Source organism: Trichomycterus rosablanca, chromosome 1 (assembly GCF_030014385.1).
Source record: "Trichomycterus rosablanca isolate fTriRos1 chromosome 1, fTriRos1.hap1, whole genome shotgun sequence".
Lineage (NCBI taxonomy): Eukaryota > Metazoa > Chordata > Actinopteri > Siluriformes > Trichomycteridae > Trichomycterus > Trichomycterus rosablanca.
In genome coordinates this window covers 6,694,094-6,707,490 of record NC_085988.1, presented here as the reverse complement: position 1 = coordinate 6,707,490, position 13,397 = coordinate 6,694,094, and the positions used below count along the sequence as shown (strand labels likewise).

Here is a 13,397-nt window from a genome sequence, read left to right as displayed (position 1 = left end):
CAGCGCCCCCTGTGGAGAGTAACCAGACAGCAGGCAGAGCAGCGAGGCCGATCCCTCAGACAGCTGCAGAGAGGAGGGAGGGAGCAGAGACACGGACGGCTTCACCGTGGGACCGGCTGTACAGGAGAAACAGAACAAAAAGTCCCATTTAGAAACGTTTCCACATCATTTCCTCCTTACTGCTTATTAAGCCTCCAGACTGGAAACCTTCATCTGTGTTCAATCATCAATGCAGTGCTGCTGCACACTGTTCTCACATCACTGCAGTTCAGTAGAAACATCTGCAAGCTTCTGTTAGCACAGATTCAATATCAACTCTTATTACTTTAGCATTCAACACAGCTGACTGCAGCACATCCAGATGTAGCTGATTACAGAAATATTCATTGTTTAGCACAAACACACAGCAGCATTCATCTGGATTTTACATCAGCACCAGTCACTCGTACCAGTTTACACCAAACTTCATCAACCAGAGACCAGCTTTATATTTATTATCAAAAACACCTGCACATTTATTCAGGCTTTAATATTCAGAAACTGTAAGTATTTAGTAAAGGTTGAATATTTAGTAATTGTATATACAGTGATACCTTAACTTAATGTCATTTGGTTCTGGGCGTGGCACTGAGTTTCAAGGTATTTTTCCCATAAGGATGTTTGTGAAACCTGTTAATGTGTTTCATGGTTCTGTGGAACTGCATATATTTCATTATGTGAATATTTTATTATATATATTAAAAATAATATTATAATATTATATTCCATTACCAACTATTTATTCCTGTAGCAAATGTTGTTTACAATCACCATATTACATTTTTAGCTTCTAACTAATTCTGATCTGGAGTTATAGAAGTAAAAAGAGTCCATGTTGGTCTCCAAAAGTCTCCAAGAAGAAAAACAAGTGGATTAAATCCCTGATGTAACAACACACTGATGTAGATTTGGTCTCAATGTGAAGAAGAGAAGCTCAGGTAAGCAGCAGTTATGATTTTATGATGCTCTGTGGTTGATCTGGGTCGCGGTGCTGCTGTTTATTGTGCACTTCCCTTTTGCAATGATAGCAAAGCATTATCATGATCACGGACAGCATTAATGTGAACAAAGCGACAGTCCCACACAGTTCGAGTTTAAGCTAAAAGTCGAGTTTAAAGGTACAAGTTTCTCCACGAAGGGCGTCAAGTTTCAAAGATTTCAGGTTTAGGGGACGTCGAGTTACAAGGTACCACAGTATTTATTGAAGGTTAAATATTCAGTTACTGTTTATTTATTGTTATTAATACTTATTTTTTCTCTTGTTTATATGAAGATTAATAAATGATATTAAAAATAAAAATGTTTTTAATTAAGAAGAAATAAAACTACTTACTGACGCTGAGTTTGGTTCCTCCACCAAAAGTGTAGCACAGTGATACATTCCAATGAAGCCGTCGTACAAAAACCTCTGTTCCACTCCAGTGATTCCACACACACACACACACACACACACACACACACACACACACACACACACACACACACACACTACATGCTTCAGTGCTCTGTCAGTGTTTAAAGCTCTGTGAGTTTAACACTTCATGACTGAGAGCTGCTGACCAGCATCTTCACCCACATCAACCATGACCTTCATCTCCATCTTCATCTGCACACTGGCTCTCTGCACTCAAGGTAACATGATGCTTTATGTTCTACTGGTGAGGAGGCTCTGTCATGTGGAGAAGATCCACTAGATGAACTTCAAACTCCACATGGTTCTTCATGTAGTGAACGTCTTTATTCTTCTTCTTGTTTTCAGGATCCAGAGGTCAGGTGACTGTGACTCAGAGTCCTGCAGTAAAACATGTTGATCCAGGAGCTTCAGTCACCATCAACTGTAAAACCAGTTCTGCTGTTCATGGTGGTAGTTATTTACACTGGTATCATCAGAAAACTGGAGAAGCTCCTAAACTCCTGATCTACTACACTAACAGCAGAGCATCAGGTATTCCAGATCGTTTCAGTGGCAGTGGATCTGGATCTGACTTCACTCTGACCATCAGTAGAATTGAGACTGGAGATGCAGGAGATTATTACTGTCAGAGTTTTCATGTTATCAGTGGTAGCTACGTCTTCACACAGTGTTATATGGTGGTACAAAAACCTGGGTGAGTGGAAGTGTACAGTAACTGCACTGCTGCAGCTGGGACCGACTGCAGGTGCTGAGGGGGAGGATGTGATACAGTACAATCATTCACTCTGTACAGGAAACACCTCACTCACTCACTACTTCTCCTAAATACAAGCTTTATTATTATTAAAATAATAACAACCACTTCATCCTGATCAGGGTCACAGTGGTGTAAAGCTGGTGTAGACTACAGACACATTTACTTGCTCATTTAGTCCCTTATGATGTTAATAATCTATTGGTGGACAGATGGAGACATGTTGAGCTGCATTAGTTTATCTGAGAGTCGTTCAGGGATGATGGTGTAGAGAGCAAAGCTAATGTTCACATACAGAATACAGGTGAACATGTGAGAGCTCCAGATGCTGTAGGATGTAGTTCAGGACCAAATTAATGGTACTCAATAATGGGTGGAGTGGGTCATGCAGAGCATCAGTCATGGATTTCAGATCATCCAAGATCATGTTTTTAAATCACTTCATGATACTTCAGCTTTGTTTCTGCTTTTAACCAAAGTGTAGAAAATACAGAATATTCAGATCATATTAACAACAGAAGCTCTAAACCTGAGAGGACTTGAGTTTAGAAGAACTCTTAAAAGAGAATTGAACTGACAGCAAGTTCCAAGATGAAGCAGTAAACCAGAAGATGGTTCAGTTTAATCATACTGCATACTATAGTACACACTACTATAGGATTAGTATGCAGTATATACTGGGGCAGTAGGACATTTTGAACAGAGCTGCTGGCTTTGGTTGGGATTGGGGGCGGGTCTGGAGGTAGTAACTCCTGCATTGATTGGTGCACAGCTTCATACCCAACCAATAGGATTGAATTTTACCTTATTACAGCTAACAATCAGCAGCTGGAGCTCATCTAGTAGAAACTACTTTATCTCCATGTGCTGTTTGTTTCAGCTGGTTTGTGACTTGCTGCTGAATTGAGGAGCTACAAGTTACAACCACATTAAACAAGAAACAATAATAATAAAAAAAGAGAAAAATAATATGATTTATTTTTATTTTGTTGTTTATTCTCTCAGAAGTTGTTTTATGATGTTAGTTTTGGTCTCTACAGAGTTAGTAGTTTGGAGGTTTTGCTCAGATGTGAATAACATGAATCTTTGTAGATTTAGTGCTGATTATTCTGAGCCTAAAATCTCATGAGAGTAAATAAGGAGGTTTAGTTTGTTCTCCACAATTTGCTTCATTATTGTGTGTACTGGTTTTACTGTTTGTGTTGGAGCTGAGGCACAACTGTTAAAAACTAAATCTTACATTATCAGCTCTATTCTTTCATATTTGTGAAGTGTTGCATAATCACTCAATCTTCTTCCTAACACATTACACCTGCTAACAACAGCAATGCTAGTTACGTTCATTTGAAAACAGAGAAATTCAGTGTTTGTATGTAAAGTATCAAGTGTAAGGATGTCCATCCATTTAGCTTTAAACTCGTCCCTTTCTTTGGTCATTATGGTTTCAACACTGTAAAATTTAGGATGGTGGTACTCACCTGTGTACCGCTGAGTTGTGAGTGTGTTAAAGAAATGAGGAAAATATCACGTGGCTTTAGAAATAAAACTAAGCTTCATCAGTAAGAATGAGAAACTATCTATGAAAGTTTGATTGAACTCATCATCATGAAAAGATCAAATTTTGCCACCTTGAGCTACGATGCTCGGTGTCACTCCTTCTTTATCAAAATGATTTAACAAGAAGTAGGAATCATACCCCCCAGCATTATGAGCTATATCTCTGTATCCTGCATATTTCCAGCAGTGAACCATCACCAGCAGAAGTTCATTTGTTGTTTTAAAAGTCGATGCAACATATAAAATTTGCTGTGTACTCACTCACCACCTTCCTGTCTCACTTGAAGATCATAAATTATTATTGGTTGGATAAAACATAACATCTCATTACAGAGATGACGTCTAGCTGTGTAACAGAGATGATTATTTGGGGTGAATTGATCCTGCTGTAGCATTAGATTGTATTTAGGATGGTAAAATTTTGTGTCACTCAGGGTATATGGGGGTGTCAGATGATGGATGAACATAAGCTTTGTGATGATCGTAACAATATTGAGACCTGCAGAATCTTTGACAATCAGGACATGTCACTATTTTTGGTGGATTTTTGTGACAATCTTCATCCAAACACTGACAAATGCTAAAATGAGATTCGAATAATCACTTTCATTATAGGGTTATTTAAATAGTGGTCAGAAGAAATTCAGAGTAAGGACCAGGGGGTCAATGCTTTATCAAATGAAGATTTATTGGCTATGTCAGCAACAAGGACTTCAAATAAGTTTGTTATATGAGTTGATTTTACTGTGAGGCCTATGTGTTTCTCATAAATTGTGGCTACTACTCCTCCACCATGACCATTAAGACGTGGCTTATGTTCATAACTGTAACCCGGAAAAGATGCTTCAATTAAACCTAGATACTCATCAGGTCTAGCCCAGGTCTCAGTTAAACAAAGTGCACTAAGACTATTATCTGTTATATTCTCATTTACAATTACAGTTTTACATGCAAGTGATCTAATGTTTAATAGTTCTAACTTTATTATTGTTATTATGAAGCTCATTTAGATTAATTAAGTTATTATGACACACTTCTGACACGGTAAACAGACACAGTCTCAATGGTTTGTGACCTAAATATTACAGGTGACGTCCGATTGCGTATCGCAGTCATTTAACACTATCTGCCGCTACACTAACACGGTTGTAAAGCCTGTCACCTATGCTGCAAGAAATGCGAAAAGCACTCTCCCATGAGGGGTGGACACAAAAGCAAATGCAAAAGCAATGTTGATACAAAAGCAATGTTGTTTTCTGAGCACCATTTAAACATCCAGCAGTTCAGCAACAATAACCTGCTGTAGGTTTCACTACTGGGCCGAATCAGTAAAAGGCCAGAGCACACTACTGCCTCAGACATCGACCTAGCTAACTCACACACCTCTATAACATTACTCTTAGTAACCTCAGACTGCCGCAAACGAACATCATTAGTGCCGACGTGGATAACAATCTTAGAAAATCTACGATTAGCATTAGCCAGCACTTTCAGATTTGCTCTGATGTCAGGCGCCCTGGCCCCCGGAATACAGGTGACTATAGTTGCTGGTGTCTCTATGAGGGTTGCAATATGCGCATGTTGAAGCTGAGAATCTTCTATAACCAGAGCACTTACATTAACAGGCTTCTCAGCGGGTGGGTCACTGAGTGGGGAAAACCTGTTGGACACGTGGACCTAAAAAGTTTGGTGCCTAACCCTACGACTATGTCACCGAGACGTCACCCAGCCCCGCTGTGAGGGCTCTAATGTGGCTAAAGCCATATCTAAGTTTTAGGGTCTCCGATGGTAGGAAGCTGTGTACCAATGATACATTGAGCAGTCCTCACCACTATATGAAGGGCCTTCCTTTCAGCCACAGTGGAGCTGTCGTACCATACTGTCACACAGTTGGACAGTACGCTCTCAATGGTGCAGCAGTAAAAGTTTGGTAAAGAAAGAGCAGCAGCATCTTTACTTCTTGAGATTTAAAAAAAGACCATCTGTCTCCTCAAATTCTCACAGACAGGAGGTGTTGTGGGTCTGGGAAAGATCCTCAGAGAAGTGGATGCCCAAAAACTTGAAACTGGAGACACGCTCCACCTCGTCACCGTTGATAAGAACAGGAGAGTGTGTGCAGCTCTTGGTCTTCTCAGTGTTCAGGTGACGATTGTTGGTAAAGATGAGGATCCATCTTCTAAGCTTCATTCCCTTGACACACTTCAGGTGTGGAAAATCCATGCAAAGCTTTACAAAAATGGCTTCCACAACCCTGTTGCAATCTGGCCACTGTGCTGGGCCGTTTGATCCGAGAAAACACCTACAGAGAGAAAAAATAAATAAATAAATATGGGAGGTGGGAGGTGATTGGAGGCCTTTATTTCCTCCAATCTGCTTAGGTCGTCTTAAGCGTAGACCTGCATCAGCCAGCAATGCTTCGGGACTGAAAGCAACCCTGGCAGCTCTCCCACAGCAACAGGTGTAATCAGTCCAGATGATGCAGCCCTTGTGTGAACCCTCTGCAGTCGGTGAGAAACTGGATCTGTTTCTGCAGCCAGGCCTCCGAGTGCTGCTTCTCCTTGGCATCCAGAGGCGTGTCTGAAGTACTTGTCTATCTGTGGCATACCGCTTGGAGAAAGTGAAGGTTGCAGGGGGTACCACCACATCCTGTCCACTCTGGCATGGTCCAGCTCCAGTTGCCTAAAGCATGACCACTTGAATAGGGCATTGGAGATCCACTGCTGATCTACCAAGGGAAGAGCAGGTTTCCAGCCAGCATAAAGACACAAATTCCACTTTCTAAAATATAGAAACAAAAGTGGGAGAAAGAGAAGAAAACAGAAGGTTAAATACTGTTGTAATCGTTCTTGCAAATCTGCCATCAAAGCCATCAAAAAATTTACACACATGTAACACACAAAAGTATGGCTGACATTGTTAAAGTTAACAATGCATTGAGCCCTTTTACAACAGATATGTGATTAAAATCTAAAACTTACGTTCTGATTCCACCTGGTCAGCTACCATCACCAGCTCACTGTCATCAACATGGGTGGTCTCAACCAAAGCAGGGAATTAATATGTGTGACATTTAAATAATTTAATAAAGTTCTCATCATGTGTGCATACTTACAAGGTTTGAACTTGGCCGGAAAAAGAAGCCTCTTCACCGTTTTCTCAACGTTTGTCACGCTGCTACTTTTCCCAACCAGCAGCGAACGTAGGGAGGAAACGGGAGAAGGCCTGGAAGTTGTGGCGGGCTGGGCGACAGCTTGATCGTTGGTGGAGGGCTGGGCGGTGGGTTGCATGGCCAGGTTCTCCAGCTTGATCCAAACAGCATATCGGCCCTCAGGGAAGTGCTCTATAAAGATTCGAAAAGCTCTCTTGTTTTCGGCATGGTTTCTGGAATCTTTTCCACCAGAAGATTCCTTTGTCATGGCAGCAACAAGGTATCCAGCATAGCCAAGAGCATTTTCCACCACCCACTTGAAGGTCTGTCCATGGAAAACCCCAAACTGAAGCTCATGCTGACCCAAAACATGGATATCGTTCCCTGTATCTCCACCTGTCCGCAAGAGTGCTTCCTTAGCCGAGTCCTGGACCCTTTCAGGTGAAATGGCCCTTGACCACAGCTTCTTTCGATTCGCTTCATTGACTGCTAAGGCAGCCATGGAGACACAGTGGTTTAGACTTCCATCAGCCCTCTTCCTAAATGTAGGCTCTATTTTCTATTAAAAGACAATACTTAAAATCATTGATGTATGATTTTTGAAAAAAAGCCCCAAGCAGCACAATGACATTATAAGACCAACCATCCTAAACTGCTGTAATAAAGCTTATAAATAATGACAAAATACTGATAACTTAAGTATTTTGCAGCACAATAACATTATAAGACCAATTTAAAATATTAAACTGCTCTAATAAAGGTTATAATAACATAATGACAAAACTGATAAACCTTAAACAACTTCAGCATCTTAAAAAATCAGAATCAGATTTATTGGCCAAGATACACACAAGGAATTTGGTTCCAGCTGATGGTATCTCTCTAGTAATAATACAGTGTACAGGCAATGTATACATTAAACATTAAACACAAAAACACAAAATTATACAAACTATAAGATTATATACAGGCAATATACAGATATGTAATTTAGCAGCATGTAAAATATTTACAAAACAGTAAAGTGCACAGCATGTAGGATGAGTACTACAGTGTAGTCAATTGGCAGCAGGTGAATATGGTTACTTTAGGTCTGTATTATCAGTCATTTATTTATTTAGGAGGAAGATCACCTGTGGGAGGAAACTGCTCTTGAATCTGGTGGTTTTAATGTGGATGGATCTATAGCGCCTGCCGGAGGGGAGGGGTTGGATGAGGTAATGGCCAGGGTTTGAGGAGTTAGTAATAATTTCAAACTGTGATGGAAGTGCACAGAACTGATTCTATTGCAGCAGTGTAGAACTGTCTTAGCAGCTCTTGTGGCAGAAAGAACATTCTCTGTTGGGTTTTCTTGATGGTGGAGTTGATGTTATACTCCCACTTCAGGTCCTGGGAAATGACAGTGCCCAAAAACTCCAGGACTCCACAGTTGAAACAGGACTGCTTAAAATTGTGAGTTGGAGCCGTGCTGGTGAGTCCTGAGCGTGTTAAGCTTCAGGTTGTTCTGACTGCACCAGTGCACCAGCTGGTCGACCTCTCTCCGGTAAGCAGATTCATCTCCGTCATGAATCAGACCAATTATTGCATCTCCAGTGACCCATCTGTTAAACTCTTGAAGTTTGCAGATGATACTACAGTTATTAGTGTAGAGTAAAAAGAGCAGTGGCGAGATAACACTTCCCTGAGGAGTACCAGTACTGACTGTCCGAATGTGAGAAGTGACTTCTCCTGTCTTCACCTGCTGTGTTCTGCCCGTCAAGAAGCTGGTAATCCACTGACACATGGCAGGGGGCACAGTGAGCTGAGAGAGTTTGGAGGAGAGAATTCCAGGGATGACCATGTTGAAAGCTTTGGTAATATAGAATTTTGGTAATATAGTGTTGTGTTGCTAGAACAAAATCCAAACTTAACAGAAAACAATCTCAAAACAGGACATAAACTTTCAGGAATCAATAATGAGGCTGAGGAATAAGGTTCTATATGGCTCTGCTCCCAGATGTTATTCTGTGAATTGTTGATAACATCTCGTAGTTTTCCCAGAACCTTCAGTTCACCAAGATACACAAAAGCAAGTTTAACTGTCGGCCTGCCCAGACCAGACTTAAACGCTAAAATATACAAAGAACATATGACAAGTAACATCTGCATCAATATGTGAAAAGCAAGTTTCTTTAGCAGGTCAGGGTGACCCAGACTGTTCAAGTGAACAGAAAAATCAGCAAGCAGGTTAAGATGAGGTGACAGACAATAAACTCCTCATATTCCAATACAGGTGTTAATAAAACTAGGACGGATTTTGGACTCAACAGAAGATGTGTGGAGTTTAAGGGTAACAGCCTTTAATAAGTCGTTTCTTTTTTCCACACTAACACAGATATAAAATGATGGCAGATCTGGAGCAAACTTTGCTGAACTAGAGATGAAGTGAAATATACATGAATATGAAAGTTCTGCTTTGTTCAAAATTATCAAATTCAAATTAACTTAAACATGAGTTTCATCATCAGAACTTTAGCCAGAATCACCTACTAGTGCTTGTAAGCATCCCAGCACAGGAGCTGCACCCACCATCACCTCATTATTCACCTCCAGATGTTCAGTCCTTAAAACTGAAATATCTGTTACAAATGTAACATTTCGAGACATTTCGAGTTAATGCCTGAATCTTCAGAATTGATGTCCATCAAATGTATGTGGAGGTGTCTACATACTTCTGACAATGTTTAACCATACTAAACCCTTATGAAATAAATCAGTTCTTGTTGAACATCAGTGCCTGACAAATGTCTTTTAGCTGAATTGGCAGAAATGTTAAAAATCAAACTTTTTTTTGTGTAAAACCTTTCCAGAAGAGTGGAGACTGTTATTCCCTCTCTATATTGATGACTGTGGTTTTAAAATACATTGTCCTGCATAGTCATGGTCAGGTGTTCGGGTCAGGTGTTCACATACTTTTGGTCATGTAGTATGTTTTTAGTTTTCCTTTATGTAAATCTTTCATGTGTTTAGCTGACAGTTCTATGACCACAAGGTGGCAGTATTACATCTATGAGTGACACATTCAGAGATTTCATTATTCTAATAAAACCACAAACGAAAATGAATAAAGATCAAAGACTTTTGATAGAGGTAATTTTAAAGGATCTTCAGATGTTCTTCACACCTCAGACAGAAGTGTAATAATGAATGAAGGAGCATAAATATGTGGACGTGGTTGGTGTTAAGAGGAACAATCTGAAATAACTTCTTCACAAAACCTTCATATTGCTGGTTGAGAGTGGAATCACTTCTGAACTTTAACTTCTGGTTTGGAGAAAATATCTAGTGTTGGTGCTACTGATGTTCTCCTTATTCACATGTATTTACTCTGAGGTCCGATCTTTCCTCCTGAAGGTCAATAAAAGAACGTGTGTATGTGTGATGACCTTCAATTCTTCATTTCTTCATGATTTCTCAGTGTTACAGCAAGAAGTGTTTATTCACATTTCTAAAGGGGTGCAGCATTAATTTTAGGCGGTGAAATCAGCTAATTATAATGAGTAGAAGCTAAAGTGAGAGAACATGGGGGTGAAAGTGAGATTTGCATGAAGACGGCTGAGTGATCTGCTTTCTCCCAGAATAGAGCAGCACTTTCACCAGATGTTCAACTTCCTTCATCCAAACTCACTGAAGCACAACACACAGCACTGAATCTCCAGCTAAAGATCTTCTCTCCTAACACTCATCATGATGATGAACTAGAAGAAAAGACCAGACAATGTCCAAAATCAAGCTTTATTTCAGCACAGCAGAACTACAGGAAGAGCAACAGGACACTGAACAGAGGAAAGACAGAAATGCAGCATTGTGTAGAACTGAAACTCCATTGTAGAAGCATGTGGAAGTGTCTCCATGTTCAGTTCTATCTGGGAGCTGCTAGCCTTCACACTGGTTCTTTCTGAATACGACGGGATGATCGACGCCACCGTGAGAGACCTTACAGCCAAACTCCTCCCCCTTTTCCCACTGTGCTTTGCTGAGTGTCAGGGTGCTGCCACGCCTCCAACTGCTCCCTTTCAGTTCTTCTACTCCGGTCACCACCCCGTCCTGCAGCACTGTGCCGTCCACCGTCCAGCTCACCAGCGCCCCCTGTGGAGAGTAACCAAACAGCAGGCAGAGCAGCGAGGCCGATCCCTCAGACAGCTGCAGAGAGGAGGGAGGGAGCAGAGACACGGACGGCTTCACTGTGGGACCGGCTGTACAGGAGAAACAGAACAAAAAGTCCCATTTAGAAACGTTTCCACATCATTTCCTCCTTACTGCTTATTAAGCATCCAGACTGGAAACCTTCATCTGTGTTCAATCATCAATGCAGTGCTGCTGCACACTGTTCTCACATCACTGCAGTTCAGTAGAAACATCTGCAAGCTTCTGTTAGCACATATTCAATATCAACTCTTATTACTTTAGCATTCAACACAACTGACTGCAGCACATCCAGATGTAGCTGATTACAGAAATATTTATTGTTTAGCACAAACACACAGCAGCATTTGTCTGGATTTTACATCAGCACCAGTCACTCGTACCAGTTTACACTAAACTTCATCAACCAGAGACCAGCTTTATATTTACCATCAAAAACACCTGCACATTTATTCAGTCTTTAATATTCAGAAACTGTAAGTATTTAGTAAAGCTTGAATATTTAGTAATTGTATATACAGTGGTAGCTTAACTTAATGTTATTTGGTTCTGGGCGTGGCACTGAGTTTCAAGGTATTTTCCCCATAAGGATGTTTGTGAAACCTGTTAATGTGTTTCATGGTTCTGTGGAACTGCATATATTTCATTATGTGAATATTTTATTATATATATGAAAAATAATATTATAATATTATATTCCATTACCAACAATTTATTCCTGTAGCAAATGTTGTTTACAATCACCATATTACATTTTTAGCTTCTAACTAATTCTGATCTGGAGTTATAGAAGTAAAAAGAGTCCATGTTGGTCTCCAAAAGTCTCCAAGAAGAAAAACAAGTGGATTAAATCCCTGATGTAACAACACACTGATGTAGATTTGGTCTCAATTTGAAGAAGAGAAGCTCAGGTAAGCAGCGGTTATGATTTTATGATGCTCTGTGGTTGATCTGGGTCGCGGTGCTGCTGTTTATTGTGCACTTTCCTTTTGCAATGATAGCAAAGCATTATCATGATCACGGACAGCATTAATGTGAACAAAGCGACAGTCCCACACAGTTCGAGTTTAAGCTAAAAGTCGAGTTTAAAGGTACAAATTTCTCCACGAAGGGCGTCAAGTTTCAAAGATTTTAAGTTTAGGGGACGTCGAGTTACAAGGTACCACAGTATTTATTGAAGGTTAAATATTCAGTTACTGTATATTTATTGTTATTAATACTTTTTTTTCAATTAAAGATTAATAAATGATATTAAAATTGAAAATGTTTTAATGTAGAAGAAATAAAACTACTTACTGACGCTGAGTTTGGTTCCTCCACCAAAAGTGTAGCACAGTGATACATTCCAATGAAGCCGTCGTACAAAAACCTCTGTTCCACTCCAGTGATTCCACACACACACACACACACACACACACACACACACACACACACACACACACACACACACACACACACACACACACACACACACACTACATGCTTCAGTGCTCTGTCAGTGTTTAAAGCTCTGTGAGTTTAACACTTCATGACTGAGAGCTGCTGACCAGCATCTTCACCCACATCAACCATGACCTTCATCTCCATCTTCATCTGCACACTGGCTCTCTGCACTCAAGGTAACACAATGCTTTATGTTCTACTGGTGAGGAGGCTCTGTCATGTGGAGAAGATCTACTAGATGAACTTCAAACTCCAAATGGTTCTTCATGTAGTGAACGTCTTTATTCTTATTATTGTTTTCAGGATCCAGAGGTCAGGTGACTGTGACTCAGAGTCCTGCAGTAAAACATGTTGATCCAGGAGCTTCAGTCACCATCAGCTGTAAAACCAGTTCTGATGTTTTTGCTGATATTGCTTTAGCCTGGTATCAGCAGAAACCTGGAGAAGCCCCTAAACTCCTGATCTATAATGCTGACAGCAGAGCATCAGGTATTCCAGATCGTTTCAGTGGCAGTGGATCTGGATCTGACTTCACTCTGACCATCAGTAGAATTGAGACTGGAGATGCAGGAGATTATTACTGTCAGAGTTTACACTGGCCTGGTGATACCCGCATCTTCACACAGTGTTATATGGTGGTACAAAAACCTGGGTGAGTGGAAGTGTACAGTAACTGCACTGCTGCAGCTGGGACCGACTGCAGGTGCTGAGGGGGAGGATGTGATACAGTACAATCATTCACTCTGTACAGGAAACACCTCACTCACTCACTACTTCTCCTAAATACAAGCTTTATTATTATTAAAATAATAACAAACACTCCATCCTGATCAGGGTCACAGTGGTGTAAAGCTGGT

General features: G+C 40.5%; 1 long non-coding RNA gene across 1 annotated transcript; it reads right to left on the bottom strand.

The window, feature by feature from the left end:
* Window positions 1-10,667: 10,667 nt before the first annotated feature.
* LOC134317990 (uncharacterized) lies at window positions 10,668-12,534 on the bottom strand. The gene is made up of 2 exons (XR_010013314.1): window positions 12,394-12,534; window positions 10,668-11,147 (listed from the first exon to the last, which is right to left on the bottom strand). It is a non-coding gene; the product is annotated as an uncharacterized LOC134317990 (long non-coding RNA).
* Window positions 12,535-13,397: the final 863 nt, after the last annotated feature.